This window comes from Nanorana parkeri, unplaced genomic scaffold (genome assembly GCF_000935625.1).
Source record: "Nanorana parkeri isolate BGI_ZX_2015 unplaced genomic scaffold, ASM93562v1 scaffold121, whole genome shotgun sequence".
Lineage (NCBI taxonomy): Eukaryota > Metazoa > Chordata > Amphibia > Anura > Dicroglossidae > Nanorana > Nanorana parkeri.
The window spans coordinates 2,172,683-2,179,786 of NW_017306389.1; the positions used below are offsets into that span (position 1 = coordinate 2,172,683).

The window sequence follows — 7,104 nt, forward strand, 5'->3', positions numbered from 1 at the left end:
GTGGGGTTGAAACTAGCGCTGTTTCTGCGGCGATCGCTCTCTTGAGTTCTCTCTTCTCTGGCCAGAGTGAAGGGAACACAGCCAAACTGATTCTTCTCCTCTGTGGCCGATGCAGCAGCAGAGGAGGAGAAGAATCAGTTCGGCTGTCTTCCCTTCACTCCGGCCACCTGCAGCTTCCTCCGCCCACCTCATCTGCCATAGGCTGGGAGGAAGACTGCAGCTGCTATTGGCCGGCTTGAAGTTTTTGCAGCGTGGGACCTGAAGGGAGGCTTCCGCTGTGAACATTCATCTCTTTATCCCCCCTACCAGCAACACCACCGCCAGGAAAATGGCATCTAAATCAGGAGAGGAGGAGGAAAATGGCAGGAGTGACATTACTGACCTATGTACTGCTGACCTCTGCACTGTGCGTTACATTAGTGACCTGTACTGTGCGTTACATTACTGACCTCTGTACTGCTGACCTCTGCACTGTGCGTTACATTAGTGACCTCTGTACTGTGCGTTACATTAGTGACCTCTGTACTGTGCATTACGTTAGTGACCTGTACTGTGCGTTACATTACTGACCTCTGTACTGCTGACGTCTGCACTGTGCGTTACATTACTAACCTCTGCAATCTGTGTAGTTACTGATGTCTGTACTTTGCGTCACACTGCTGAGCTGGAAGAGTTAAGGCCGCGGGAGGGTAGGGGTTAGGTGGGGCAACTTGTGGCGAGTAACTCTTAAGGTCTGGCTAGTAGCTCAGGGCCTGAAATTTGAGCCCTGCTGTATATCACTTGTCAGATAGTTGAAAAAGTCAACAATTTCCATGTGGTGCACTTACTTTTTTACATGATTGTATATAAATCTGTTAGGAAACACTAATGATCACAGTATTAAAAGTGTAGAGAGTATTTAAATGTCTGTTGATATCACTAATCAAAGTGCTTTCACAAATCTTTTGTAATTATCACACATGAACTGTATACGTGCTGATTTAGGGCCTGTTTGCACATAACGTGGTGAGCTATGGTGTGCCGCACCACAACGTAGGTCACCGCTAAGACACATAAGAAACAATTGTTTCCTATGGGTCTCATTCACACCACAACATGGGTGTGATGGGTGGGGTGCTGTGATAAAATGCAAACATGCTGCATTTTTACACAGGGCACTACATTCCACTGCAGGTCGCCGCACGGCAGACATTGTACACTCCACATAAAGTTTTTTTTTTAAATTTAAACGTAACAGCTTTGGCAGTGTGAGATACAATGTACTAGCCCACCGGGCTAGTGTGAACGGGCCCTAGTGTGAAGACGGGCTAGTGTGAACGGGCCCTCAACCACTAGTACATTGAACATCATTAGAAATTCTTTTATTTTTAAACACGAAAAGTAAAAACTGATTGGTAGGTTCAGGTTACTATTCCTTATAGATTATTGTTATACCCGGAATTGTCTTACTAAATAAACTTGTATATATACGAAAAATAACAATGTCCAGAAACAATCTTTATGTGTCACTTTTTAGAAACATATGCGGCATCTAAGCGTTTCATATGAAGAAATAACACTTTTTCAGATAACCTTTACAAACACACCCAAGTACAGGATAAACTGTGTTTGTTGCACAGATCTGTAGCAGGAACAGGTCCTCAGGGCATATTAGCCTTCTTGGGTAAAAGGGTGGAGGCAGCAGAACATGTTTCTCTGCAAAGTCACAGAGGGAGTCACCCATTGCTTAGTCACAGCACCTTCACAATCCACAGATCTATATCTGCTCATTCCTCCCACAAAAAAAAAAGTTTCCCATTGGCAACATTATTTGCTATTAGGACACTCCAAAGTTGCCCATACCTGTGCAGATCCAGAAGATCAAGTTTTGAATTAATCTACAGTTAGCTGGGTCATGTGGGACAACACTGAAATGTTTCCTGCATGTTCCAAAAGGTTTGCATCTGTGCTAAATGCAGAAACCTTACAAATTTAGCCACTGGGGTATATGTACAAATGTATGATAGAGTAGGTGTTGTGAACTCTTGTCACAAGTTGGTAAAACAATCATCCTGGTTACAATGTGTAAAACCACTAGTCTAATGTTTTCCACAAACAGGCAAATATTTCAAGATTCAATATTTAAAGATTTTCAGAACAATGCAATATAGACATATCAATGTATTACTTCAGTTATTATTCTATGGATTTAGTATGCTGTGTACTTTTTGTTTTAAATCTCACACCTGTACAGAACAAATATTATTTGAGCTATCTGCCCGCTGGCCCTTTACACAATCAATTTCAGAGCTTTTATTCCCAAAGAACTGACATTTTGGATATTGACTTGAGCAGGTACCCTTCACAGTTACACATTTACTTATCATGATACATTTAAAGCTTATTAAAAACATTGTGACATTCAACCGGCATATACCTGGGCAGACAAATTCTGCATCCAGACTTCAGTTTTTTCTTGGGACTATTATTTAGTGCAGGGGTAGGCAAACACTGGCCCTCCACCTTTCGTGAAATGACAAATCTGATCATGCATCTGTCTCTGGGGGTCATGCCTGTGGTTGTGAGAATTTTGCAATGCCTCATGGGATTTGTAGTTCCACCAGAGCTGGAGGGCTTGCTTTTGCCCATCCCTTATTTCAAAGGTTTTCTAAACAGCCATAACTGGCAGACTGGCTGTATATACTGTAGTTGGCCGAAAGCAATTGCATTTGTTCAGGTTGTCTGAATGATCACCTTGTTTGTCTATGTTATTTACTTTAGGTAAGTCACTTATCAGTGCAAAGGATAATCAAATACACAAGTGAACTAAACGCGTTGAACACATTATTTATAAATGTACACCTAGCAAATAACACGTAAATTCTCTTCCAGGACCCATATTATGGGCTCTGCAGCACAGAGGTGACAGAAACAGCAGAGTAGCAGTTCACATGAAATGCACAGGACCTTCTACACATTATAGAACATACAGAGACCTCAACCTTCTACACATTATAGAACATACAGAGATTTGAACCTTATACACGCTATAGAACATGTAGAGACCTCAACCTTCTACACGCTATGGAACATGTAGAGACCTCAACCTTCTACACATTATAGAACATGCAGCGATCTGAACCTTCTACATGTTATAGAACATGTAGAGACCTCAACCTTCTACACGTTATAGAACATAAAGAGATCTGAACCTTCTACACTTTATAGAACATGTACATGTCACCCTTCTACATGTTATAGAACATGTAGAGACCTCAACCTTCTACACATTATAGAACTACAGAGCTCTGAACCTTCTACACGTTATAGAACTACAGAGATATGAACCTTCTGCACATTATAGAACATTCAGAGATCTGAACCTTTTACACATTATAGGACATACAGAGATCTGAACCTTCTACACATTATAGGACATACAGAGATCTGAACCTTCAACACATTATAGGACATACAGAGATCTGAACCTTCTACACATTATAGAACATACAGAGCTCTGAATTGATTGAATGTAGAATACGAGATGCCTTACCTTGGTGACAGCAAAGATAAATTCTTATCTGTAAGTTTCCTCTGTCAGGACTGATAGAGTGTCCTGCCACCTGTGACAGACACACACTCCCAAAACCTGTGAGCTGAGACTGAGCTGCACTGATCCTCCTACCTGCTGGGCTGGCCTACCACACACTCTCGCATACCTCAGCCACAGGACGATGGCAGGAAAATGATTTGCATCAGTTCTTTAGAAGACAAAGGTTGCATTGCTAAAATTGTACCAACAATAAGGTGGTTAGAAGGGTTAGTAAATCATCACAAGCTGGCTTATTCAGTAAGCAGTAGCGTGCAAAATGTTGTCAATAATAGTAGCAAGACAGAATAATGTTTAGAAGTTTCTTCCTGCTCAACAGTCCCTATATTTAGCAATTTGTCCCATGCCTCCCTTATTTATTTATTATTATTGGTATTTATATAGCATCGACAAATTAGACCGCGCTTTACATAGAGCACATTCACATCGGTCCCGGTCCTGAGCTTACAATCTACGGTCCATATCTCACGCACAGGGCTGCCCATACACTAAAGAATATCTGATCAGGCTAGCGGCAGAGCACTATCTGCCACCGTTGGAAACTATGTGGAATTCCCTTTCCAAATTAATCTTTCACTGTAAACTAAAAACATATTTGCTATGGTTATGCTATGGTTACTCAGCTCTGCACATTACCACTGCAGTTTGTATTTTTTTAAATAAGATTGAATGAATGAAACAGATTGATATATTTAACACGGTCTAAGTATATACAAAGCCAAAGTTTTTTGTCTTTTTTTCTTTTGGGTAGAGTAAGGGAGGGTTGAAACTAGGGATGCACCGATACCGATACTAGTATCGATATCGGTGCCGATTCCGAGTATTTGGGCAAGTACTCGCCCAAATGCTCCGATGCCTAGCACGAGTACTGCCGGTATCAGGAAGCCAGGCAGCGCGTCATTACACGCTGCCCGGTTTCGCGATTGACCGGAAGCTGGCCTCGTGAGGTAAGGTTACCTTACCTTAGTATGTGTAGCCTGTCATCCCTCGGGGCCTCTCCAGTGAGAATGCGGCCTTCGTCCGGGACCCAGCCCGAGCCGTCCAATCAGGAAGCCGGGCGGCGTCTAATGACGCGACGCCTTGCTTTCTGATTGGCCGGGAAGCTGGCTTCATGCTCCCTCGTCATCTCATGACAAGAGAGCATGGAGCCGGCCTCCCGTTTGCCCACTTACAAAAAAGCCTCACATACACTATATTGCCAAAAGTATTGGGACACCCCTCCAAATCATTAGATTCAGATTCAGATTCAGGTGTTCTTTGCAATTTCCTTGCTACTAAATATTCCACGGTCAACTGTTACTGGTATTATAACAAAGGGGAAGCAACTGGGAACAACAGCAACTCAGCCAAGAAGTGGTAGGCCACGTAAAAGAACAGAGCGGGGTCAGCGCATGCTGAAACGCACAATGCGCAGAAGTCGCCAACTGTTTGCAGAGTCAATAGATACAGACCTCCAAACTTCGTGTGGCCTTCAGATTGGCACAAGAACAGTGTGTAGAGAGCTTAATGGAATGGGTTTCCATGGCCGAGCAGCTGCATCCAAGCCTTACATCACCAAGTGCAATGCAAAGCGTCGGATGCCGTGGTGTAAAGCACGCCGCCACTGGACTCTAGGGAAGTGCAGACGTATTCTCTGGAGTGACAAATCACGCTTCTCTGTCTGGCAATGCGATGGATGTGTCTTGGTTTGGCGGTTGCCAGGGGAATGGTACTTGCCTGACTGCATTGTGCCAAGTGTAAAGTTTGGTGGAGGGGGGATTATGGTGTGGGGTTGTTTTTCAGGTGTTGGGCTTGGCCCTTTAGTTCCAGTGAAGGGAACTCTTAAGGCATCAGTATACCAAGACATTTTGGACAATTTCATGCTCCCAACTTTGTGGGAACAGTTTGGGGATGGCCCCTTCCTGTTCCAACAACACTGCACACCAGTGCACAAAGCAAGGTCCATAAAGACATGGATAAGCGAATTTGAGGTGGAGGAACTTGACCGGCCTGCACAGAGTCCTGACCTCAACCCAATAGAACACCTTTGGGATGAATTAGAGCGGAGGCTGCGAGCCCGGCCTTCTCATCCAACATCAGTACCTGACCTCACAAATGCGCTTCTGGAAGAATGGTCAAACATTCCCATAGACACACTCCTTGTGGACGCCTTCCCAGAAGAGTTGAAGCTGTTATAGCGGCAAAGGGTGGGCCAACTCAATATTGAACAGTACAGACTAAGACTGGGATGCTATTGCAGGTCATGTGCGTGTAACGGCAGGCGTCCCAATACTTTTGGTAATACAGTGTTTATATACATACTGATGTCTAACCTAGCTGCCACTTGAAAATATTATTAAAAGATGAATTAGGTGTGTCTGCATAATATCATAACAATATCACATAACAATCATAAGCAGGGGTGTGGCAACTAGACATATTTATGTCCCAGGGTCAGAGAATATAAGCAACTACACACTCAAATTTGTCTCTTTGTAATTAAAACTACCACCAGAAATGATAGTTCTCTATTTAAAGTAGAAATAAGCCCTACGTGGATTAGTTTGCTAATTGTTTTATAAACCATTGACATGTTTTCACCTTATTTCCATCCATTTTTCATCTCAGTGCTGCTCATTTCCTCCAGCCTTTTTCAGCCTGTATACATGCACTAACTCCAATGTCAACTGCACATCATTACTTTGGATACGTTTTCTTTTAGTAGTCTCCACCAGGGGCGCATATGACAAGGTGACAACACAGGAGCACAATTGGGAGACAGGTGTCAACCTATGACATGAAAAGCCTAAATAAGAAAATTAATGGCAGGATCACAGGTATTATTTTACTGAAAGATGCAGATTTTAAAAAGATTGAAAAAAAAATGGAAAATACTTTAACATGTTAAAACTTAGATGAGATTCTAGTAATTGGGTTTATATCACACACACACACACACACACACACACACACACACACACACTATGTAAATAGAGGTATTAGTAGTAGGTTCTGTATGCTCAAAGTTGGTTTCGTTTGAGCAGATAAGAGCTGCTTGGAAATCTTGACCCATAGAAAAGAACTGAACCATTCAGCCTTAGAGACATGGATCCCTGGACTTTCTATTCAGTGATAGGCACTGTATCTTTTGAACTACCCAACTAAGAGCCCACTGTATCCATGGACTCCTATTTAAACTGCAGAAAGTGAGATTGTTAAAGTTTTGCATATGTTGAAGAGAAGCCTTTTAAGCTGCGTAATAAACAGGACTTTATTTTAAAGCCAGCAGTATTATCTGTGCTTGTGGAGCTCCTAAATCCCCTGAATAATACAACACATATAGATGAAGATGCATCATCACAATGATTAAATGGAAATACTCTTTAGGCTGAATATATTTGCGACATCTCTCACCACAAAAGAGAAAGTTTCCCATTGTCATCATGACTGCTATACTGCTGGAACCAACTCCCATTGCTTCCATGTTAGCTAAGCTATGGGCTGATCCCCCCCCCCCCCCCCTTCACATAACCACT

The 7,104-nt window shown here is 42.6% G+C and overlaps 1 protein-coding gene across 1 annotated transcript in view; it reads right to left on the reverse strand.

Annotated features, from left to right (window-relative positions):
* VILL (villin like) overlaps positions 1-3,658 on the reverse strand; it is a 67,073-nt gene extending 63,415 nt beyond the window's left edge. The window contains exon 1 of the mRNA XM_018553496.1: positions 3,533-3,658. The gene's annotated coding sequence lies outside the window, so the exon portion shown is untranslated. The remainder of the gene's footprint in view (positions 1-3,532) is intronic.
* Between the last annotated feature and the right edge of the window lie 3,446 nt (positions 3,659-7,104).